This window comes from Thermobia domestica, chromosome 12 (assembly GCF_964235325.1).
Source record: "Thermobia domestica chromosome 12, izTheDome1.hap1.1, whole genome shotgun sequence".
NCBI classification, from domain to species: domain Eukaryota; kingdom Metazoa; phylum Arthropoda; class Insecta; order Zygentoma; family Lepismatidae; genus Thermobia; species Thermobia domestica.
In genome coordinates, this window is record NC_137465.1 from 3,223,810 (window position 1) to 3,250,248 (window position 26,439).

At 36.5% G+C, this 26,439-nt stretch overlaps 1 protein-coding gene across 3 annotated transcripts in view; it reads right to left on the reverse strand.

Annotated features, from left to right (window-relative positions):
- The window catches only part of LOC145666308 (uncharacterized), a 64,745-nt gene extending 41,367 nt beyond the window's left edge, over positions 1-23,378 (reverse strand). The window contains exon 1 of one of the 3 annotated variants that reach the window (XM_081733395.1): positions 23,124-23,378. The gene's annotated coding sequence lies outside the window, so the exon portion shown is untranslated. Of the gene's footprint in view, positions 1-13,155; positions 13,183-13,256; positions 13,646-23,123 lie in introns of those variants that run through there. The other 2 variants (XM_081733394.1, XM_081733397.1) reach the window with 2 other exon arrangements.
- Positions 23,379-26,439: the final 3,061 nt, after the last annotated feature.

The following is a 26,439-nucleotide window of genomic DNA, read 5'->3' on the forward strand; positions in this document are numbered from 1 at the left end:
ATGTTATATTACGAAGGTACTCAATATGCTGTTCTTGTTTCAACTACACAAATCTGCAAACGTCGCTGCTAGTTCATATGAACTTCACTGAGCACTTCGTATGTAATATTACCGCACGAAACAACGTGTTCCTGCAATTGCAGTAAATCTCCTGCCGAACTTCTATGTCCTTTCCAATTTCCTCTAAAGTGAAGTCTATCTCCGTCACCACAATATTTACGAACACAAAGAGCGAAAGAATAGGATTGAAGGTTGGTAAATCCACTATCTTTGCTTAAGATGATTGGGTAGATGAACTCTTAAAGAATGGAGTGAGAAAACCATCCTTGTAGATATTTGCAACTCAACACAGATACACGTTCTGTGAAATTTGGTACGTTCCTTAAATAATATACAACTTGAAAACAATAAAAATAACTACAATAGTGACTGTCCGATAGAATTTCTCATGAGTTTTGCATGTCACATGCTAACACTCCCACTTGAAGAACTTACATCCAACACATCGGATCCAAGATGGAAAACACGGTGGATTGCATGTATTTAATTCTATATACACCTACATACCATACGACAATAATTTTCAACGTGATATTCTGTGACGGCATAATTTACTCCTTTAATTTTCAGTTAACCAAACAAATATGCACAGCCAGCGGACAGAGTAATCTGACAACTAAGAGCATGGAAGCAGACAGTGGAGTACACAGAATTTCATCATGGAAAGGGGTTAAAGTTCCCAAATTCATATCGCTTGAGGATACACTTGGTGGCTGTATTCATTTTAATATGTTTTATTTATTTATTTATTTATTCCACAATACCTTGTTGACGATAGAATAAAAAACTGCTAACCCCCCCCCCCTTTCCTTTTCGTACCACATTAATAGTAAGTAAAGATAGTCGCGGGAGGAGCAAACAGTGCCGGCTCTACCATATGTGCAACACGTGCATTTGCACGGGGCAACAAGTTTTGAGGGGCGACAAAACCTGTCATAACTAGCCCATCATTTAAAATAAATATTTTTTGTTTGAAACAGACTTCATGATGATGGCAGTTAAAAGTTACTAAGCTGATCTTCTATTTGAATACTACATTGATAAATCATGTTTAGGTCGCATTAGAGGTCACATGTACAGTGCCTGGTCAGACAAATCCCAGCAAATGGTGCCCAGCAAATGGTCAAACAAATCCCAAAGGTATGAATTGCTTGATTGTTGTCAAATACATAACTCAATCCTCGAACAGTAGCAAACGCCTGTTCCATTTAGTTAGTTATCATAGTTTTGATATGAAAACTAGTACTTGCTTTGTCACAAACTAGTTCCTAATCATTGAAAGTGAAAAATGTTTTTTAAAAATTTTTTTAAATAAATATAGCAGGAAAATCAAGATATAAAGATGAAAGAATTGCACTGGAATTACAAACTGCTATATTGAGATTGAAGCTCGATATTTAATTCTATAAAAAGGATTACTACCCTTCCTCTGCAGATGTGCTTGCTTTATCTTTCACTAACATAATAAATTATTATTTAAACACATAAAAGGAGACACATCGGGACTGTATTTGTATTTTTAAACCTTTCTGAGTACGAGCGTTCTTTCCTCTTTTCTTCGTTGTTCATGCTGGAATAGTATACTTAAAATCATGGCTTTTAAGATTTGTTCTTTCTACAGAAAGAGAGAGTGAAGCAAATGATTTTATTTACATGGGGCGGCCCTGGAAGCAAATAATTTTGAAGACACGCCATTCAAGTAACCACCGCTCCTAGTAAAGCTGTTAACATTTCTCTACTTCTCTCCCCGCTCTCACTGCCTTGCCTCTTCTTCTTTCTTTCTGTTGCTCCACCGGCGTCAAACATCTGCCAGTTGGACTCACGTATATTTTGTCCAATCTGTGAAATTACAGCGGTAGATCCACACAGGGATTTATTTGTAGCCAGGGAAGCCTGGGAATTTCCCCCCTTCTAAGTTTTGGTTTCCCTGTCTCTAGGTTTAATTCAATCTTCCCAGCCTGGAAAGATATTTTCTACCTTTCTTAGGCTATACAATCTGTTTTAAAGTACAATAATTCAACTCCATATTTTAGTAACAATCCTTTACTTTTTTAGTGTGTTTGTTGCGAGCTATGCTGGTCTTGTTTATAGAATTGTTTCCCGAAGAAAAATCTTGCAGCTGATACCACTGATTATCGTACTTCATCTGAGTAGCACAATAATAATAATAATAATAAACATTTTCAGTTATCAGTGAGTAGTCACTGCAGTTGTGAATTAGTAGTTTCTTCGTTGACAAGCACCTTAAAAAGAACATAAGGAAATGGATATTAGACTATATTTTAATAAAGGAAAAACTCCTGACGATTAAAAGGCAAGTAATTTCGGTACACAAAGTAAGAGGCTTTCGTGTTGTGAATGAAATTCGTGTTAAAAAGACAACTGTGATGTTTAGAACTGCCTATGTTATTGCCCAAAATCGTCTGTCGTTTACCGTGCATCTTATTAAATAGTAAGAAATAAATGGAATGAACTTCGAACAAGTTCACTACTCTAATGTTACGTGTTCAAATATTATTGGCTTTGTAGCTACAGAAATGAACGAAAAAATGATCCAGTATCTTGCGAATTCCGACGAAGCCTTCGCGCTAATGATGGACAAATCCTCTACTGTGTCTCATAAATCTGTTCTTATTGTGTATATCCGTACTGTAGTTAATCAGGTATAGCAATATATTTTTAGGTTTATTTGAGTTATAGGTAACAATAGGCAGAGAGGTTTGTGATTCCATAGTTAAAATATATGAAAGTATTAATCTTTCCCAAATTATATTACGGGAAAGACTTATAGCAGTTTGTATTGATGGCGCAAATAACATGCAAGGCGAAATAAATGGTGCTTTTCTTTACTCCAGCGAGAATTAAACACCAATTTATTTGTGTTTCACTGCATGAGTCATAAGCTGGAACTGGCTGTTCACAACGTTGTAAATACGATTTCAGATATGGTTCATTTTCAAAGCCTTGTAGAGCGATTGCACAGTGTTTACTCAATGTCCCCGAAGAACAGGGGAGAAATCGAATTAATATCAGGAGAACTAAGTATTCGCTTCTATAATATTACTAAACGTTTTGATGTACGGTGGTTAGGCTCTTCATACCGTTCAGTAGAAGCATTGCAGAAGTCCTACCCTGCGCTAGTGGAACACTTTCGAGAAGCTTCTACAAATTTGCAGAGAAGCTTTCAGCAGCGTGCAATATTTTCAGATCTGTACATAACACTCACTAAGTGGAATTTTATTTATGAAATGTCCATGATCCGAGATGCACTGGAACCTCTACATATCCTTAGCCTGTTTCTACAAGAAAGGTCTGCATCCCTTTTACAGGTAATAAGCAAAATTGAAAAACCGGAAATGTTCTGGAAGCGTTGAAAGAAAAGTTTGAAGAAACTGGTCAGTTTTGTGGAGTCTCACTGGCAAAATCCTTAGAGAATTCTCTTGAGAAGTACCAGAAAATAAGATTGCAAGGGTCTAGCAGATAAGATACGCTCGAAACGTTCAGTGGGGCCGAGGTTTTTCTACAATCCAATTGGCGAGAAGAATTGTCTGCAAAAATGTGAAACGGCGACGAAGAAGTAATGCAAATTTCAAAAATAAAATAAAAAATAAAAGAATTAAAATTTTCCTCTGATGATTCAGCCAAAATTCTGCAGGAATTTCTAGAGCATAAGGTGAAACCTAATATTGGTCTAAATCTACAAAATCTTAACATGGAAGTCAGTGTTCTTCCAGCTTCTTCTGCAGAGTGTAAGAGGGGCTTTTCCAGCTTAAACTTCCAGCATACTGATACTAGAAACCATTTATCTGTTTTTTTTTTTAAAAAAAAAAAAAAACTCAAATTTATTCTTTTCATAAACGTTAATGGACCAGATATTACCTCGTTCAATGCAGAAAAGTATGCCATCAGCTGGATAAAAAATGGACATTATGACATCATGCTACTACCAACAAACCAACTGGGGAAAAGACAGTATCCGATGTAAAACAACCTCGTATTGCTACACTATTCTAAAGTGAAGTACGGCGTGAAAGAATTGTTAATTTCTAAAGACAGTGTTAAATAACATGCCGTAAATCATGCTTCAGCTTAACCCTTTCTTTGTTCAATTCTAGATTCATTTTAATGCCAGTATGTTTTGTTGGCCAAAAGTTTACTTTCAGCAGAACTTTGATAGGTGCACACACCCCTGAATTTAATTTTATTAAGTACAAGGAGCAAAATAGTACTAAAACGTATTTATGATAATGAGCAATGACATTTAGTAGCGTCTTTCCCCTTCTATTTAATAAAATTAGGCTCAAGTATATGTGCAGCTATCGCTGTTCTGCCCAAGGTAAACTCTTACTTTTTGTTGTATTTATTGTTCGGGCGGGAATTTTGGTCTTTAAGGACCAAATCAGAACAGACTAAAGAATTACTTGTCATAGCAAAACCGTTTTACATAGGAGTGTGACACTTGTTATGACAAGGTGTGCATATTGCAATGCAACTATAGGGCTTTTACTGAATGCTCTACACTTGTCCTCAGAAGCAGGACAAAAAGTAATACGATAACTAACGCATGCAATATAATCTACCTAACCATATCTTATCTAACGTACCTATCCGTATTTACTATAAAATTGTTTTTTAAAAAGTTTAAAAAATGATGAACTTATGGGGGTCTCCTATCAAACTAGTACCATAATTTCAAAGTAGGTAGATTTAAAAATAACGTTGTCCCAACCCCAGTTTAAAGTTATTTTGTTATATGGAACACAATCTTGCATAAATATTCCCCCCTTCTACAAAATCCACAAATAAATCACTGGTTCCACACTTACAAAACATATTGTAGTTTTAGGCATGATATAATCCTCCCCGCTGGTTCAGTGGCTAACGTGCGCGCCTTGGTGCACAGCATTCAGGGTTCGATTCCCGTAAGAGAGAACTGAAATTTGAATGCATTACAATTTTTTCGAATCCCACTTCATGCAGTTATGTCCATGCCTCTTATAGCCTCAGTAGTGAAACTTCAAAAAACAACGACTAAACAGCTTTATGACGGCCTTATAATAACAACATAAATAAATGTTCCTCACGTTCATTAAGTACCTAAAAGCCCAGTGTAGTATTTACTAAACTGCAGTCGTTTTAAGACTAAATTGGCCTGACGACGAAACTACAATTTTAAATTTCTTTCGGCAAAAAATCATTATACAAGCTATTACATATATGTGTCATAATATTTTGGGAACAGATTCCTTACATCAAAATAAGAATAAAAAACATCATATAGACCTGTGTTCAAAAGTGGACAGTTTCGGAGTTATAAGGTGCTGAAAACGTGAAATAAGTGATCTTTAAAAGTTCATAACGCCACTACTACTATGGGACCTATCGTAGTCGGGTCAAGACATCACTGAGGAACTAGTATGTGAAATATCCAAATATCCATGTTTAACAATGATCTAGTACTTTCACACCAATCTTTAGAGAGAGGTGGAGAGTGATCAAGTACTCCCAAACAGCGTCTCTAAAAATGATTGTGCAAGTACCGGAGGTTCTGAAACATGCATATATTTAGATAGTTCACGTACCAGTTTTTCATTGATGTCTTCACCCGACTACGATAGATCCCATAGTAGTGCCGTTATGAACTTTTAAAAATTCACTTACAGTAGAGCGTCGATTATCCGAACGTCGGTCAACCGAACGACCGCTTAACCGAACTGTGTACTCGCTCGCACCTGTTACTCTCCCACCCTACCGTCCATCATCCCCCTCACTCCCAAACCAAGTTTCCCACAGTAGTCGCCGCACTGAGCTACCGCTGGCGGAACATTGCTTCTAATGGGGCCTTCATAAGGCGCTGCTGACCGGCCAAGCCGCCAGTCGCTGTGTTTCAACAATCAGCACACTTCTGTCGTTTGGCACTGGCTGTAGAGGTACAGTCCAGTACAGTACAGTACAGTTCGATTATCCGAACAAGCCAGTTTTCCGAACACCCATGTCCCCCAATTACTTCGGATAATCGACGTTCTACTGTATTTCACGTTTTCGGCACCCTAACTCTGAAACTATCTACTTTCTGAGCACAGCTCCATATGAACTTTTTCTTATTTTGATGTGTTCCAAAATAGTGACATTTTTGTAACACCCTGTATAACATTTTAACTAAAATTATCAAGGTTGCACTAAAAGACAAAACTTTCAAAGCGGAAATTTGATAGATGTTATCATTTCGATCACTGAATATTTACACAGCAATATGCTCTTATTCTCTATCCTAAAAATAGTTGAAAACCAGCAAAATGAAATTAATGAAAGACGAAAGTCTGATGATACGGAAATCCCTCGACGGTTTTCTTCATTACCCTGTAGATTTGATTTAAAAGAAGTCACTACACAAGAAACAGAAACACTGCTTTGATGGTCAACTTGCTTTCTTTCATGTTGAGAAACTGTATGAGAAACAATAATTCAACTATTCACACTAAACATCAACCACTGAAAGCACCAAACAAATAGAACACTTTACATTATCATCGTCTGTGTAGCGTGCCATTGCGGGAGGTAAGAGAGATCGAAAGTCGATGTGTCGTCTACCAGACAACTATTTTGACAGATGGCCAAAAGTTCTCTGCGACCGGGAAGCAAAGCACTGCTGACCTCTTTCGTAGTCTGACCTCTACCAACAAAAATTACGCCAGTTTTAGAAATAACCACTTACAGCCACGGTCAAAATTAGTTGCGTGGTAATTTATAAGAAGGTCTATTGCGTATTACGGGAAGACTGTTCACGTTTATGTTACGTTACATTTGATTATGCGAACAACATCGAAATGAAGCCCAGAATAAGACAACTTGTTTGAACACGTGGTTCGAAGTTCGATTCCTGTTCGGAGCACATGCAGTTTGGGTCCTAAATTAAACTATAGGTCAATCTCTCTTATATTCTCAGTGAAAGACAATAGTGCGTACAGTTTAATAATCAGTTTCCAATTCGATGGAGGATGGGACGATGTGCAGACAAAATTATTTTATTTTGGGAACACTCCGTTTTTATTAATTAATTAATTAATAAAATATTGTTGTTGTTTCTTTGTTGGATTAACACTACAGTTATATGAAACGTGGACCTACACTTTAAGATGGGATCAGATCCATAATAATGCGTTCGAATTTTTTAATGTCTCCTGCCGGGAATGGAACCCAGAACAACGCGCAATAACAAGTGATTTTTTTGTTTCTGTTTCTGGAACACGGTGGCTCAAAGGTAGCGCGCTTACCTCTGGTGTGTGGGGTCCCATGTTCGATTCCTGGTTAAGTAAGTTCGTCGTGGCCAACATCATGCTCGTACGTGTTCTCGGGGTACTTCCGATTTCTCCTACTTTTTCATTCTACCAATTCCTTCATCATCATTCGCTTGCTTTAATCATCGTCTCCCTTAGCCTAACAGGCATAATCCTGGAACGTTAAGATCACATATTTCATTTATGTTTCTGTTTCTAGTTTAACGTCCCTCGCATATGCATCGAGGCTAAAGGAGATGGATGATAATGAAGGAATAACCGAAAATGAGAAGAAACGGGACAGATTAGAGAAATCCACGCACATGGTGTTTGTCTACCAAAAAGTTCACTTGGCGCAAGCTGGGATCGACCCAGCGACCCTACGCAGCAGAGATGAGCGCAGCTTCGTGAAATGTTTGTTAATAATTTTCACATTTGTAGGTTACAAAGGCGGATTTCAATTGGTAATCGAACCCGACGTTACGTTATCAAATGTAGATTTGAAGCTTAATCATTCCGCCTCTCTATTTAAGTTCGATGTTACATCCACAGATTCAATTTTGTTCTGAGGAAAATTAAAGATAGTAACCAGGGCCTAGAGCTGAATGGCTTATGCTGATGACGTCATTCCGAAAGAAGCTTATATGAGCACAACAGAAACAAATGAAAATGTTTCAGTTACTTGATTTCGGGTTTAGCGCTCCGTTCAGCATAGAGGCTATATAAGACGTGAACCTAGAGCTTAACGTGGGATCCAAACCACATGAGTTCACCCAACTCATGTGGTTCAGATCCCACGAATCGAACCCAGATGTCTCGCGCCAAAGGTGAGCATGTTAATCATACAGAACTCGACAACGTTTCATTCTATCGGGAAGAAGATCCGTCTCAAAGTAACGTCTTCACAATAACTTTAAGAATACCTTGATGATGCGAAAAGAAACATTTTGAACGAAGAACAAGCCTTATACTGTAATTATAAAATTATTTATAAACATATAAGATTTATTTTGCTATTTTATTTAAGCGAAATAGCTCAAGTGGTAGTGCGCTGGCTTCGCATTCGGGAGGTCGTGGGTTCGATTCCCGCTGCCGACCATCCTGACTGGAGTTTTCCAGGGTTTTCTTCCGGGATGGTACCTACTAAACAGGCCCTGGCCGATACCTTCCCAAATCATTTCCATTGTTATTGTTGTTATTAGTTATCCAGTAAAAAATGGCCTCTGAGCTGTATCTGGTGATTGTTAAATAAAATAAACACGATCCTCATTAAAAATTTGTTATGTGCTTGTTACAAATGCACAACAAATTTTTAATCAGAATCGTGTCTCCATGAAATTTAGGACACGTCAAGACAAAATAAGGAAGATTATTCAGGATTCTATTCTATACACATATATTAAGGATAATATCGAAGTTATAAAAGACAATGTAAGGGATAGTCTTCAAAATAGAATTCGATTTCTCATCGAAATCGTTAATCCCGAAGACAAGTTCAGAAAATTGGCAATCAAAATTAATCGACGGGGAAAAAGATTATATGCACAAATGTTAAAGCAAAACAAAATTTCCCTCTTATTTGTTTATTGATCTATTTATCTACATATATATCTATATAAGTGATTATCTTTGGTACTTAATAACTCTTGAATCATCCGACCGATCTCGATCAAATTTTCAACATAGATGAGCTTTGCGTATGGGATAGTTTTTTATCATTTCACTTTGACGGTACAACTTAGGGGAGGAGGAGGAGGAAATATATAAAAATGATCACAAATGACCAAAATTAGTACTGAATCCACAGTTTTCAGTGTCACTCAGATGAACAAGAAACTTCCGATGCCGTTTAAATCCAAATTCAGCCCCGCAACTTGGAGGATGAAGAATATAAAAATGATCGATATCAAAGAGCGCTTTAGTAATAGTAAAAAGTGACTGACTAATGGAACATAGTAATATTTTTTTCTTATTTAAAGCCAGCGAAACGGGTAATTGACGCTAGTATATATATAATATAGATTCGAGCACATTTAAGCAACACGAAAACGCTAGTTATTTACAATACTATAAGTTGATAAAATGCTAGAATTATCGAATTTCAAATGCGTTCATGCCCTTTGACATATTTCTTGTTTATTATCACTTGCACAATTACGCATGTAAACGTCATAGCTTATCCTGCATTCTGAATGATAATTTAACTTTTATCCCATAACAAAGACGAAGCAGCGGAGTGATAAAAATGGTCATCGTCCAACATTGTTTTTTTTACCCTTGGTACGCTTAGCAAATGTGATGCATTCATTTGTGAACGTATAGTCCTGCTCAAAATAATGTGTGCACCCAACTCTTTTTTAAAATACCTTCTATTCATAACCGTAATCGCAATATTTTATTAAAAAGGTTTGCAATCAAGTTGAAGGGAAAAAAAAAATATATATATATAAGTCTCAGTTAGGTAAAAAATTTCCTCTGGATGTGAGTACAGACCTTCTTAAAATAGCTGCGCGGCTGTGATTTTCTAAACAAGTCTGCAAATTCCATCAAATAAACTATTAACCCTTACCTATGAAGATATGTGCTAACTTGGAAGTCGTCAAAGAGAAATCTCATTGCAAATTGAAAATTCAACATACACTTAACAAATTCTAATAGGTTTCCGGTTCTTTCAATTAGTGAAATTATTATCTTTATATTTTACTTGCTACAACATAGTTCTCTTGAGTAGCGTATATTTAAACTCATTTCGGGGGTTTCACTGCACCCTTCAACAGGACGACTGTCTTATTTAAAAGCGGGTGGAGGTGCACTCATGACTCATTACAAAATAATTAGAAAGAACACACTTATCCACTTAAATTGTGTTCCCAAATTAGATGAAACACAAAACAAGTTACACTAGGGTGTTATATCCTTATATCCACGTTTTTCTGTCTCAATGCTGACTGGATCAAAGAGTTTCTGTGAACATTGCTAATGTTAAATATTTGTTTTTTTCGAAACGTTTATCACAATTTATTTCGTTCTAAAATAAGAGATTCCCATTAGAATGCAAGATGATTCAAAGGTGCTTTTTCCCATTTTGGGATATGCGAGATTTTACCTTTAACATGGATACCATCTGTCACATTTTGTTAAGATTAACTAACACTACATACTGCTGGTCTTAAAATATATATATATATATATATATATATATTCCTAGTACAATTCCGGCAACCAATTAGATTACCTTTGACGCCTGAATAGTATTGATGAGCTTCGACTTCATTTTCAACTTACTTTAAAAGTTCGTTATTGAATTCTCTATCTAGATATATATATATATATCTGTGTGTGGAATTTGCGATTTTTCAATTTTGAGCCCTCCACTCGATGGAGCATCAAAAATTATCTGAAAGAAGTGATAGATTTTTTCGTATCCCTCTTACAGTTCCCGAGATATTGGACAAAAAAGTTCCGATTTCAGGATATTTAAGGAGCCACATTTCGGGAACCGTACGTCATAACAGAGATCATACTGGTGTTGATCAATACTTAAAAGGATGGTGACCATTTTGGTAATAAATAGTAACCGGTGGCCACTAGCCAACTGGACACCGTTCCCCAGGTATTGGCAAAACATTTCGGATTTCGGGAGATTTAAGGAGCCATATCGCGGGAACCGTAAGACATAGAGATATCATATTTTGCGAATTTTTCAATTTTGAGCATGTCTTCGTACAACAGCATATCGTAGAACGGTTTAGAAGAACTGTTAAACAAAACATGTGGAAAAAATTGAGTACTCAAGGAACAATTGTTTAATGAGTATAATAATTAAGTACCATAGAACAATTGGTACGAGTATGAAGCCTATAGAAGTTAATAAGAAAAAATAATTCTTTTTAAGTTCGTTCTGGCAATGCTCTTGGAGCATTATCAACTGATTTAAGTTTATTTATTTTTTTAACATTTTATTGAACTCATCCTTTTCCCACACAAAACATTGTAGGGAATAGGACGAATGGATATAAATAATTCACAATGGAATCTATGATCTGATTGAAACTGATATTTACTAAAAAAAAAAATCCTTGCTTTGAGAGTAAACTGATAACCATAAGCATTACGTCGTGTTGCCACAGATTGTACAGTAAAATAAATTAATAATCTAAGAACTTGAATTAAATTAGTTCGGATTTTATTTCGTGATTTCGTAAACTAAGGAGCAAATATAACAGAAGACTTGATCGCACATCGAACCAAGGATCTGCATTTCTGGGGACGTCTTACTTTTTTTTCATTTCCACACATTAACATTTCCAACAACTTATTCGAACTGTAAAGCCTACTACTTCAGATTTATACCATTTTGCAATTGAACGATAGGCTGCAGATCAAGGAGGCGGCGGCTGCAAAGATATGTAAACTCATTTCTGAAACAAAGCTAATTACTGAGCTCCCTCTCACTATACCTGTATATGGTTAGCGTACGCACCTTCGGCACAGGAAACAACCTAAAAAATTTCATCATATTCTATTCTGTAATGTTCACATAGACATATGAGAATGGCAACGAGGCTACTTCCAAATGTACAAGTTTTCAACTGATTATTGCAAACTGTAGCTATTTAAAACAAGACCGAAAAAGTACCTACTGTTTCTCGTACAGATTACGGTAGCGAGAACAAAATATATTAATAATTTTGGTCTTTGTGCCCCAGAGTAGATTCAAGATGTTAAGGCTTGGATTAAGTTACTTTAGGTTTCATATTTCTGGACCTACTCTTCGACTAGAGTACGCCTACCAAAGGGAAAATTATATTCTATATTTGGGCCGGCATTTAGTATCTGCCCCAAATCTACACATAAGGTGTTTTATCCCATCTACTGTTTAGCGCTATCCTCGTCTGTGTGTACCGACCGTCGCTGAAGCGCCCGTTCCCTACGAACGCACCCCTCGCTAACGCTCGGACTCCCCTGCTGCGCTCCTGCCCTGAGTCGGTTAAACAGCATTCGTGCTTATTAATGGCTACTTAGCAGAAGTTGATTAGTGTCTTTTGCACAATAGTTCTTATCACGTATGTACACTTAAGTCCTCGTAAAGTGAAACCGTACAGAGGAATGCAAATCCCACCCCTATCGATGGCTCCGGAGCCGGTACTTGAGCCAGAGTCACTACGAAGTGATTTGGGGGAGAAATTAAATAATATCCGCAATTTGTACCGTAAAACATCCTGGCTTACATTTGCAGGAACTGTTCCGAAGAATTTCTGTTAGTGGCCTGTTATTGATAATCTGCATATGTAATTCTACATTCTGCTACCAGTACAATGTTAGTCAACACCGTACGACTTGTCATAAATACTGAATCAGAATTAAGCTCTCTTTAACATTTTCCACTTCTGCTGTCACGTTGATGAACGCAAAATCTTTACGACTCAGTTGAGTGAGTTATAAAAACCTCTGAATGAAAACTGTTTATCTATAAGATATTTAGGCCTATTTCATGATATACACATCTAATTTTCTTTAAGACGCATTAAATAAATGTCTCGTATCTTGCTTATTTACACAACAAAAAACTTCTGGAAAACAAAACATTTTGTAACAAAGTAAGAAGCCAGTTTCGTAGAAAACAAAATATTTGTGATGTAAACATTACGACAATGTAAACAGCTAAAGTGAGTGTTTTCACAATTTCATAAATACAACTAGCAATCTTCCCTTTATTATTATTATTGGACTCAGGGCATGTAATCGCGAATAACTTTTTATTACACTATACACTTTCACTGCATTTTTAAACCTCCGTATTACACATGTGACCTACACTTTGCCACTTTTACGTAACATTTCCTAATAGAACAGCCCACAACACAGTACAGCACACTTTCTTGCTTTGCACAACTACGTAATTGAAACAATACTTACTTTGAAAATTACGACCCAAACCTAAGTTGTCTATACGTTAGTTGGCTAAAAACATGTATTGATGCTACTGTCATTTAAAATGTTACACAAAAATTCAATCATAATAAATTTGTTGACAAACAAAAGTCACTTCCAATGTCTTGTTTTGGTCGGTCCCGTGCAGTGTTTCGCATCTGTTTATCACAAGAATAACATGTCGTTCTTGGCTATATCACGTGACGGATTGGAAGCACTCAAGTACGGTTACGTGGATGAATAAAATGCACCCTTTCAACTCTATCAAGAGAATTAGTCCTATTTTAACCACACATATTGCTAGGCACTACGGCCATAACAGTTCCCTACCCCAACGACAGCTGTGTCGGTACCAAATACCAAGGCGGCGATTGCGCAGCTTCTTGGCTGTGGGAAAGTGGGCCTTGAACTTAACAGGGAAAAAAATCAGGAGTTCTGTGCCACAGGTTACGTTGTTTATAAGAGGAAATAATTGCATTTCATTGACATTCTCAAATGTTTGATGATGTCGATACTGATGCAAAAAATAATACTTTACCCATGATAACATGGGTTAATAATAATAATAATAATAATAATAATAATAATAATAATAATAATAATAATAATAATAGTAAACGGATTATGTATGTACGAAAACAGAACACCAGGGCCTATATCTGGAAGCATGTTTTTTATCAGTTGTAAAATATCATAAAACAGAAACATTAGAACAGTAAACTTAATAGTACAAGTCATTTCTAAGTACTGCTGATTCCTCTAATTTGTCATAATTTTTATGGCATGTGCAACTGAAAAATGTTTGATTTTGAAAATTTTTACACTAGTGTTACAAGACTAGCAATTTTGAGAATAGGCTCAAGGAAGGCTTGAAAATAACTTGCAATGCACGTAAACTTCAGGATTTCGGGAATAAGGGTTTGTTACCGCAAATGTGCTTCTTGTGCACGGCAGGCGAAGGGGCCAAGACATTTTCTGTATACCGCAAATAATACTTATATTACTATATTACTTAACCTACATTCAGGGGTAAAAGTGGATCTGAAAAGATAGAGGGACCGTAGGTAGCAGCATGACGTCACACCGTCCCTTCTGCCTATCGTTGCCCATTTAATTTTTTAAAAAGCACTGGGGGATATATATTTAAAATGTCCGATATTAGTGTCGAATCTATAGTTTTCGAGGTTGTTGAGATGAACAGTGACACTTCCAATGCCTCTTAAATCCAAATTCAGCACTGCAACTTAGGGGAAGGGGAGAGTATATATATAATGATAGAAAATGACTGATATTATTGCTGCATCCATAGTTTTCTGGTTCGCTGACATGAACAGTGACACTTCCAATGCTGTTTAAATAAAAAATCAGGCCCGCTACTTACGGGAGGGGGAATGGGATATATATATATATATATATATATATATATATATATATAGAGAGAGAGAGAGAGAGAGAGAGAGAGAGAAAGAGAAAGAGAGAGAGAGAGGAAGAGGTACAAATATGGAATACCATCAGGCCCGTATCCAAGGGGGGTCTAGGGGGGCCGGGCCCCCCTAAATTTTCGCCGCCGCTCCTAAAATTTTTACGGTAGGCTTGCAAATGAACTATTATATGGTGATGAACTATAATATGGTTGGATCGGGCCCCCCCCCCTACATTTTTGGGCTGGCTACCGGCCTGAATACCATTTACTTTTTGTTTGACGAAATCAATATATTTGCATAAATTAACACAAAAAACTCTATAAATACTGTGTAACATATCCTTAAACAATATCCAAATTTTGTTCTGCGTAAAGGAATGGGAAATATTTATAAACATCAATTTCCAATAAAGTTGCAAAATTCTTAATTTAGAAAACGGGGTACAAATATGGAATACCTCGAACATTTTCGAACAAAACTTTCAACAAGCAAAATTAGTGAGCTAAAAAAGTTGAAAATTAAACCGTTATAGGAACAAAGTAGAAACGAACACCACTGACATATTACGTCATTGTACAGTTCTCTTACATAAGTCACAAAGGTAACAACCATGTTCATAACCTTCACAAGCAGTGTGAGCCCACTCAGTGCACATCTGGTACATAACCCATTCTTCCCCTTCCTTATCACATGAAAATTTGCCTGAGCAGAAGATGCATTCAGCGTCCTCGCTATAGGGTGTTCCACCTTCATCAATATCAATATCAGAAGAGTCGTCTCTCACACTAAATGAACTATCACTATCACTCGCAGTGTCGGACGTTTCACATCTTGCTGGTCTTCGTTGTCTCTTGTTTCGTTTGGCACATTGCTTCCTTGCTCCCAGAGACATTTCAATGGACGCTTTATATGGTGATGAAGTCAGAATATATCAGTTCCTGATTTTCTTCCTCTGCTTCCCCTTTTCTTCCCTACGTTGGGCACAGGCGATATGTCCCATGGAGTAATCACTGTACCGCTGGTAGATGCTCCTTCTTCATCGGCAAAAGAAACACTCCCACTGCTTGGCCCAATTCCTTTCTGCTCAGCTTCACTGACACTGTCCGTTGTTCCACTAGATGCAATGAAATCTGCATCTGTGAAAACATTCCGATTTACTGGGTAGAGCCCTGTAATTCGAAAGCCATTCACGACGATCTCACCAGTCTGGCATTTGAGATAGGCCTTACCAAAGAGTTCAGCAATGTCCATGTTAGTCAGAGGCCTATCATGAAGCCTTAGCCACATACGCACTTCCTCGCTATAGTAAGACTTCAGTGGACTCATGAACGTTCTGTCCAGTGGCTGCATTTTGTGAGTAGCATGAGGGGGGAGACACAAAATGCAGACATTATTCTCTCGACCCAAGTTAATGACATCTAAATTTCTGGAGTGGCTATAATGACCATCCAAAATCAAGAGAACAGGTGACTCAGGTGACGGTTTCACTTTGTCGATGAAGTGGAGGAACCATTGGATAAAGAGATCATTCTAAATCCACCCTGAGGGATGACAAGCAGCGACAGACCCAGGCGGGGCACCTCTCATCAGCTGATTGTTCATGTTCTTGCGGGGGGAAATGAACATGGGTGGAACGAATATTCCACTAGCACTCATGCAAGTTACGACTGTCGCCCAGAGAACCTCTCTCAGCAGAACTTAGTGCTGCCACCTGCCGCTTACCCTCCACTGCAAGAACTCGTGGTACTTTGCTCTGCACCACACTCAATCCATTTTCGTCAACATTAAATATCCTGTCTGCTGGGTATTTTTTCTTCTCCATTTCTTCAGTTAGGAGATCGAAAAATTTGTTGACATTTTCCTTAGTGAAGCCGGTGACCCGTTAAAGAAGTTGCTGTTGGCTTTCGAAACGAGCATCTATCCTTATGCCTTTTCAAGAAGAGGCGGAGCCATCCTCTACCAGCTCTGTCTCCCAGAAATGGATTTGGAATCCCGTTTCTTTTGGCTATCTGAAAGGCAATTGTTTGTAAGTCTCGTCTGGTCAGTCAAAAAAATTTGCTTTCCATTGTTAGAGCATATTGAAGTAGTTGTTCTTCAATTTCTTGCGGCAAAACTGTCTTCCTCCCAAGCTTGGTTTTGGTGACTTCATTCACTGTCACGTCTGATTTAGCCAGTCGGAAGAGAGTTGCACGTGGAACATTAAATGTCTTGGCTGCCTTCAAATAGCCCATTTTTTTTTCTGTCGCACCGATTTTATTGCCTCCTGCATAGCAACCTCATCCCACACTTTTCTAGCAGGTGACAATTTTCTACCTTTCGATGTTGTCGCCATATCTACAGTTGAAACACAGTTCTAGAATAAGGGTCTAAATATGGAATACCAGGTATTCCATATTCGAGCCACTACTGTCTTGCGAAACAAAAAGTCAAAACACTCACAGTTCAAACAATAGAAAAAAAACTAGATATGTGGTAATGTCGCTACAAATGTTCTCTTTCCAAACGAACAGAAGTGTATTTGAATAGGCACGTGTATTAGAAATATACGACGAAATGCTCCTTACCTACAAAAAATTTACTTCACCGGGAAAACAATCAAAAGAAACCGACGCGTTGCTTTCGGCTTTAAACTCAACAATGACTACTTCTGTTAACAAAGGAAGGAAGGATGGATTGTTTCACAGTTTGTTCGCTAGAGTACTCACGTTACCTTACGAGATATTATAGTATTCTATATTAGTGCCCCTATTCCATATTTGTGCCTGTTCCTCTCTCTCTCTCTCTCTCTCTCTCTCTCTCTCTCTCTCTATATATATATATATATATATATATATATATATATATATATATATATATATATATATATATATAAATGATTGAAAATAGCCGATATTAGTGTAGGATCCATAGTTTTCGGGGTCGTTGAGGTGAACAGTGACACTTTCGATGCCGTTTAAATCCAAATTCAGTCCCCATCAGTACTCCTAAAGGGGGAGGATGACATGTAAAAGTAATTGAACATGACTACTGCTAGTGTTGAATTCATAGTATTTGGGGTCCTAATTCATTGGTGACAGTTTTGGTGCCCTTTATGTCCAAAATGAAACGTATTCTCTCCGTACGAAGAACAAGTATTTTGCTGTTATTTAATAGTAACAAACGGAAGTTTCACATGTTAAATTCTTTAAATATATTTCTCACTACTTAAATTTACGCTTGTGCGGTGTATATACTGTATATATGTGTGTAAATAAGATAATCTCTCTTTCTGAGTTGTTCGAAAAATATACAAATAATAGAGATTTTTATCATAAATCAGAAAACTAAAAAGTAAAATTAAAACCTGTTGCTTTAAGTACTTTTCCTGCTAGCGAAATACATTATATATACGCTGAAGACACATATATTAACATCAGGCGAAGAAATAGTTTTTAAATTATATTTTCTCATTTTTGCCGATATTTCAGAAAGAGCCTTTTAATGGGTTCAAAATTTCCAGAAATTTTACACAACACAAGTAAGATACGTATCTCCATAAAATATATATTTGATTTACATACTGGTATTAACTAAAATGATTCTGGCCGCGTTATTTTAACACTTCCATGCCATAAAGCGGGAAGTTCGTAAGATTGCTTAAGACAATTTAAATACGTCTATCTTAATTAATTTTATCTTGGTATATTTTGTGGCCATAACTCCATTCTATCACGGTGCTAACTTTAAAGGAGTGGTGCACATATATTTGTTGACTTAAATTTTCCCTATTCTATTACACGAAACATCAGTGCTCTGCTCAATGGTCTTAACTGTAAAATAGTAAATATAAAATAGTTTTCGTTTTAAAAGCATAATGTAGTAAATATTCGAAAATTTCAAGTTTTCCCAAATTTTCCGTTTTTTTCCAACCCCCTGAGAAAAAGCAGTAAAAAATTGTTGTTTTTTAAACCCAAAATTTCCGTTTTTTTCAGGCCTTCACAACACTACTCAGAATGGGAGATGTACGTGATCGAATGATTTGAAAAACATCAATCGGAAACGTAGAAACATGGAAAAGTCCCAAGAAGGTGCAAAATTTCAAGGACCGCAGGACTTACCGGAAGAAATAAAACAGCTATAAACGCCTATTGAATATTTCAAGTACTTTTTCATTGATGAATTGGGGCCGCGGTGTCTCAGTTGTAGAGCGTTCAACTTTGATGCTTGGGGTCCCGGGTTCGATTCCAATCCACGCCAAGTGAACTTTGTGGTACACAAACACCGTGTGCGTGGGTTTCCTCGGGGTTCTCCCATTTCCTCCCACTTTCTTCATTCCACCATTTCATTCATTACTCATCATCACCGTCTCCTTTAGCCTAACCGGCATATACTAACTGTGGAACGTAAAACTTAAAGATTTCATTTTTTCATTGATGAGACTCTTCATTACGCAGTTGAACAGTCAAAGCTATATTCAACGCAAGTTCCGCCAACAAATGACTACAAATAAACTTGAACAGCTGATTGTGTGGTTTCCTACATGTCAATTATTCAACTCGCAGCTACTAGACATCACTAGACCGGAAGGTTTGGTCATGATGCGGTAAATCAGGTGATGAGTTGTAATCGGTTTGAAGAAATCAACCAATATATTCACTTCAATGCCAATTCAACTTTTATTCTTGCAGGAGAACTTGCCCATGGCATACTTCATAAGATTAGGCCTTTTCTTGAACAGATACGAGAACGTCTGACAGCAGTTTCCAAAGAAGAATTCTTGGCAGTGGATGAGCAAATCACTCCCATAAAGTGTAGATCAACGATAAAACAATATAACGCAAAGAAATCTCACAATAAAGCATTTGTTCTGAGTGTAATTTCAGGTTTCAGTTATTTTTTCGAAATATTTACTGGGGCTCAAAGTAATGTTATTTCTAGTACAGTTCCTGACTTACGCGATAGTAGTAACTTTGATGTTTGACTCAGTCTGTACCTCGAAATATAATCCACAAAATATTTTTCGAAATTGGTTTACAAGTGTACCCTTGCAATTGTATCCCTGCGCACTTCTAGGAAAGAGTACCTTACTGCATAGTGTGCCATATATGGCACATACTTATTTCTCGTCGGAATTAAGTGAAAAATCTAAAATTCATTTTTCAATTTCCCATATGACGATTTTCAATACTGATTATTTTTTCGCTAAAATTAAAAAAATCATGCGGAAAAGGGTTCATTTCATCTCATTTTCCTTTGTGGCAGTCGGACACAAATCACCACATTTCTCCCAAAAAACACATTTCAAATTGGATTATTGGGGGGGGGACAGTCCCCTAGTTCCAAAATTAGGGGACATGTCCCTCTCACCCCCCGGGATTTGTACGCGTCTCCCAGCAAACATTTTTGGGTGTGCGCCTGTATATGCAACTAAATATGAATATAACTTTCGAGTATTGATCTTTAGTGAAAAATTAAAAGCAAAGAGTTTGAATGGGAAATTAACACCAACTTTTGCTTGCAAACTCAGTTACTGTTTTGATTACTCAATGGAGCAAGATAATTCCCTCTAACTGCCAATAAATTAATTGCGCGACTTCCTGTTTCTTAGATGTTGAAATTTTAATGACCTAGCAGCAACATAACCTTCACTAATTTTTTTGAAGGCTCTCTTCATAGGCATTGTCGGCGAGGTACCAGGAGTTGAGTTATCGGACTGATAATCCTTGAAAGTTATGCGAAATTGATTTAGAAACACCTTTAACCTTTTGCTTATCCAATTCTCTCCCCAAGTACTTGATTGGAAGGCAACTAGGATGATGTGAAAAATTTTCCAAACTACAATGATTCAAAGTATTAATTTATGAAGAGGCAAAGTGTATGGAATGTGAGCTATTTCAAAGACATGTTCTAACTTTTGTGAACTCTAAAATCTTGTTTCAAACTTCTGATACAATCTATGGTTCTATTTCTCTAATTTTACTCTTGTAGTTCATATACATTTTTGATCAAAATGATTTTCCATTGAACTTAAAAAAAAAAAAAAAAAAAGGGGAACGTACATAAAAAATACAATTTATTCTTCTTCTCTAAATCATTAAGAGTAATTATTTATCGTAGCACAAAAATATCTAATCGGGTTCGATTCCCGGCGGGAGCTCATGTGGTTCGGATTCCACGTAAATTAGTAGGTCCCGTCTCATATAGCCTCACTGCTGAAAGGAACGTTAAACACAAAATCAACTCAACACAACAAATATCCAATTCACATGCCTTCTGTGGTTGTTCATTCTACTCATATGAATGATCCCACTAGATTCAACTAGACCAACTTGAAGAAAAAGACCGTAGGGATGAAAAACGTTCAATATGGTAAATTGCAAAGTGACATTGTGAAATAAATGAATCAACATAGTGAATACAAAATGTGTAAGGATTTTAACAGATTTAGAAGCGTAAATTCTTAAAGACCTTCCCCCTAATCTAGCAACTAACACGCACATCTTTGTTGCAAGGGTTCCCGGGTTCGATTCACGATGGGAGAGCATTGAATTCATTTCATAAAGAATTCATCTCACAAAAAATTCGAATGTTTCGTAGAGAAGCACTCCCTACCCATTTCTTCCAGTCTAGGTCAAACATGTAACCGTTAAAAGTTTCTGAGATATGGGATTATTATGGTAGTTGCAGCCTCCGCCCCTTTTTTTTTTTATCTTCTTTCTTCTCTATTAGAATAAGTATCAATAAACAGTGAAACACGTATTTATTTTAAATAAAGGGTCCAAACGCCAAATTTCATGACTCTAACCTTAAGAGATTCCGAGATATGGACATTTTATTATAATTATTGAAACCTCCACTCCTATTTTTTTTCCACATCTTTCCTTCCCTCCTAGGGCAAACACAAAAAGACAACACTGAAATACGTGTTGAAATATTTTAAATAAAAGTCGAAATAATCAAATTTAATGTCTCTAACGTTAAGGGATTTCGCAATAGGAACATCTTGTTATAATGTGGACATCTTTTTATAATAGCCTAAATATAATCCGATCTGTTCAACCTAATTTAAGTTGAGTATTTAAATTAGCTGTGGATTTATGGTATCTCTTATTCACGTAAAAACTAAAGCAAAATTACATTCGTGATGTTCCGGTCACGACTTCCGACATGCTACCTAATGCAACAGATAACTAACATAGATTACCAAATTTCGGTCTGTTCTACTTCTTCTTCTTCTTCTGCTTCTCTTCACTAATCAGTCGGCACTTTAAAACTATTATCAAACAACTTAAACACATTATAAATGTACACCCATGTTCAAAATTATTGTTGAATGTCTATAAATGTGTTGTAGGAATATAATTTGATAACGAATTCGCCCGGTATTTCTTATAACGTTAGTATGTGTATAATCGGCAAAGACATGTATGTGAAAAATTTCATGTCAAAAGAGCAGTAAATAAGAACAATAAAACGAAAATAAAATTTTCTTGTCCATTTAGCAACATTTTATTTTACTCATTCTAATTTTCGTATTTATAATTCTTTTCCTATGAAATTTACAACAAATATACATTTCTCGATTATATACATAGGATCAGTATTAAAAGTAGCCTGCAAAATCATTATCAAATTATATTCTTACAAGAAGACAGTTATAGATATGCGACAATCATTTTGGACATGAGTGTACGTCCTCAAGTACGGTGAGCTTATACTTTGGCACCATTCCTTTTTTTTTCTGTCCATCCGTTTTCTTCCTTTCTGGATCAAATATCAAGAAACGCTTAAACATGTGTGTTATCATTTTAAATGAGAAGTCCATATATTGAATTTCATATCTCTAACCTTGAGAAATTCTTACAATTAGATATGAACATTTTGATATAATGAGTAGAAACATGATCTCCCTTTCCTCCTATCACCCTTCCTCGTCGAATTTCCAAAAATCCTTCTTTAGTGGTACTTTACATCACAAATCTTAGTGCTGTTCAAATTTCAAGCTCCTAGTTTTAGCGGATCAGCCTGGAAGTTGATCATACATTGTAGCACATACGAATATCATGCCTGGTGCACCTAATTAATACCGATAACGGCGATGAAGACAAGACAACACAGTACGAAGCTTTAATCTGAAGAACCTGACTATTTAAGCTCTAGATTTAGAACATTAGAAGTTATATGAATGGAAAATTTGACATTGTTATAAATGTTTCTTGCTATGAGAGTTAATTACTTATTTGTTCAGTTTCAACTATATAACCAGATTAAATAGCCATTGGATTAAATACCTGAAGACGAGAACAGCTGACTCAAAACTTTGTGCTTGACAATAACATTTATTCACCATAACAAAAAATACAAAAAAAGTTACCGTTCTTGTTAATTACGTAGATATTAATTTAATATCAACTAGTGATATGTATTACTATTATCACTTTGCACCTACCTGGTTATCCAGTATCACATTTAAACACCACTATATAAATTTATCAAAATGAACACCAACAACCATCACTATTCCGAATGTTCAAGTGAAAACAGTTCAACGAAGCATGCGTTATCGTTCCACTCCAGTAGTCACATAAAATCAAGTCTACAACACTAAAAAGGAATACTTGTACTGAAAATGCATGCAGGAAAATATCAGTATAGCAAGTCTAATGTGCTGAACTCCCGGGACAAATTTTAGGTTTGTTCCTACTGGTTTGTAGATTGCCGAAAGTGACAAGAAGTTATCGTAGAACGTGACAGCTTCACCATTAAGCCACGCCGAAAGCAAAAATAAAAATATCTCGTTGCAGCACATTTTTAAGTAAACACTGGTGTTAAGATAAATGATAAGACATAAAATAAATATTAGTAATGACACTGAATTGTTATCAATGACAAAAAGAAAACATGTGTTTGCTATCTTTTGTTACAATTATTTAGACCTGATATATTATTTTCCAGTTTATGTGTACGCATATCTACTTTACAAAAAACGTTATCTGTATAACATTAACTCCTGATTACCTTTCATTAGCACATAAATGATATCAATCTCCCAACTTACTTAACCATATCCTTAACCTTCGAAGTGTCTACTTCTGCACACTCATTTCTGAGAAGACATTCTTTAAAACTAAAGGGGCCGCGGTGGTTCAGTGGTAGAGTGTTCATCTCTGGTGCATGCGGCTCTTGATTCGATGTCAGCTCGCGCCAAGTAAGTTTTGTGATGAACAAACACCATGTGCGTGGATTCTCCCATTTTCTTTCACTTTCTTCATTCCACCATTTCATTCATTTCTCATTAAAGCAAGTGAATGATGATGAAAGAATTGATGGAATGAGGAAGTGGGAGGAAACAGGAGAAAAAACATGGATACGATGCTGTCCACCACAAACTTACTTGGTCGGGGATCGAACCAGGGACCGTGTACCAGAGGTAAGCACTCTACCACTGAGCCACCCTGCCGTTCATGAATATGTATACACTGATCATCAATATAGTGATTAGACCTTCACAAAATGCCTGGTTCTTTGTTTGATTTATAGTTTAGCATCCTTTTCAGCAGTGAGGCTACATAACCCATGAACCTACGACTTAACATGGGGTTCGAACCCGGCATGAGCTCTTAACAGGATCGAATCCTGGCCTCCTGCGCCGAAGGCACGTTGATAAAATGTAAATTATCTAATTATTACGACGTTGGACCACCTTTAGTACGTAGTACAGTTTGTATTCGTTACGCAATTAAGGCATATAGGTCGTTAAGTTTTTGTTTTGGGTCCATACGCAACTCGCAGGTTTGAAATATCGGATCTATTATCCTATCAATGTGGGTAGGGCCGGATCTATAATCCTGCAAACTACGTGTTTGCAGGAGGCGCCATCTGAAGAGGACGCCAAACTGGAAAATGAATTTTGTGTTTTAAATGTGAATATTTATTAGAGAAAATGTTATGATGTAAGATTTTTCAAATAACTTCAAATAAATATTATAGACTGAGATAAAATTAATCAAAAGGACAATAAGGTCGAATCTTTGTGTGGTTGGCTGCAAAACACCCCTTTACAATAGAAATAGATTCGTACATCAATTGGCGCCAGTGTCACGCTCACAAGTGAAGCTAGTATCAGGAAAACTTCCAGCAGCGCAGGAAGCTTTAGGAAAGATTTTTATGGAGGGTAAAAGGGAAATTTTAGAAATATGAAGTAAAATGTAGGGAAATTTAGCTTTTCAATAGATGTGTATTAAGCACTACGGCAGTACGACTTAAGACAGCGGCATTCTTTCCACAATCCCACCATATGCATAAAATACAAATGTATGACTCTTCATTCATCTCCCAACAACCCTTCGCAACCTTGCTAAAGAATATCATTGCCAAATATGTTTTTAAAATGGAAATGGATCAACAAACAAAACGAAGTCAAGTGCACGCGTTGCTTGTAGATTGGGTGGCATTATCACAGTCTTTAAGGGTGCTCCGCCTTGTCATGAACAATGTATTCGCATAATGCTTTGGTTCAATGACCACAGTTAAGGGTTGAGAAAGGTCAGCATAAATGAAATGCACATTATCGAAGTTGAAGTGACTAGGCTTTTGATGTTCTTGGTCCAGGGAGGGGGCGAATACTAAGAAAACGGGTGGAACAAATGGAATTTTTGATCATTTCTGAGGGAATTTTAACTTAAGTTCCTAGTATCAGTAACTCACAATCCCTGCCCACAGTTTAATGCTCACTTTGTTAATGTCTATTAGTCCATTTATCATTCGTCAACATTTTTGTTTCTATATTGAGTCGTTCCTTTTCACTTTTCAATATATATATATATATATATCGTTGTATTATAACAGTGCAACAATCATTATCAACACATTCTCTCGTATTAAATTTAGATGGAGCAATATTTTTTAACATTTGGTAATAGTCCTAGTGGTGCAGTGCAATGCAAGGTTTTAATTATTAGTTACTTGTGTTCAGGGATGCATCAGCGGAGGTAGTCAGTCTGGATCCTCCAGAACTTCTAATTTGTCAGAAAATTAGCACAATTTCGGAAGGTAAATACATAAAATTATTTGTATTTTGTACAGGGCCGGCCTTAGGTAATTTGTCGCCCTGTGCAATTGGCATTATTTGCCGTCCCCTTTCTCCAGAAAGAACAAATCTTAAAAGCCACGATTTCAAGTATGCTACCCTATCATGAACAACAAAGGGGAGGGAAAGAGCATCCGCACTCAGAATGGCCTAAAGGCTACAAATACAATCCCGTTTTGCCTGTTTTTCTTTAAATAATAATCTATTACGTTAGTGAAAGATGAAGCAAACACATCTACAGAGGAAAGATAGTAATCTTTTTTTTTTTTTTTTTATAAAATTCAATATCGAGCTGAAATCTCATTATATCAGTTTGCAATTCCAGTGCAACTACGTTTTTTATCTCTATTTATAGGGAGACTACAGATATTGAAGAAATTTGCGATTGTAGCAATTATTTGAAGAATTTTTGTCCATTACAACTGTTACTCTTTTATTATAATTTAGGTGGGGGCGCCTAAATGTTGTTTGCTTACACTTAAGAAATGTCTAAAACCGGCCCTGAATGTGGACTCCAGAGATGTAATAGGACTTACACAGGAGTATACAGTGTGCATTCATCTAATATTTTTGGTATAGTCCAGCGTATTCTCACCTTAAATGCGAGAAAAGGGAAAGGGAAAGGAAAAGGGAAATATATATATATTGCATTGTGGTCATTTAAAAAAACTCTTTG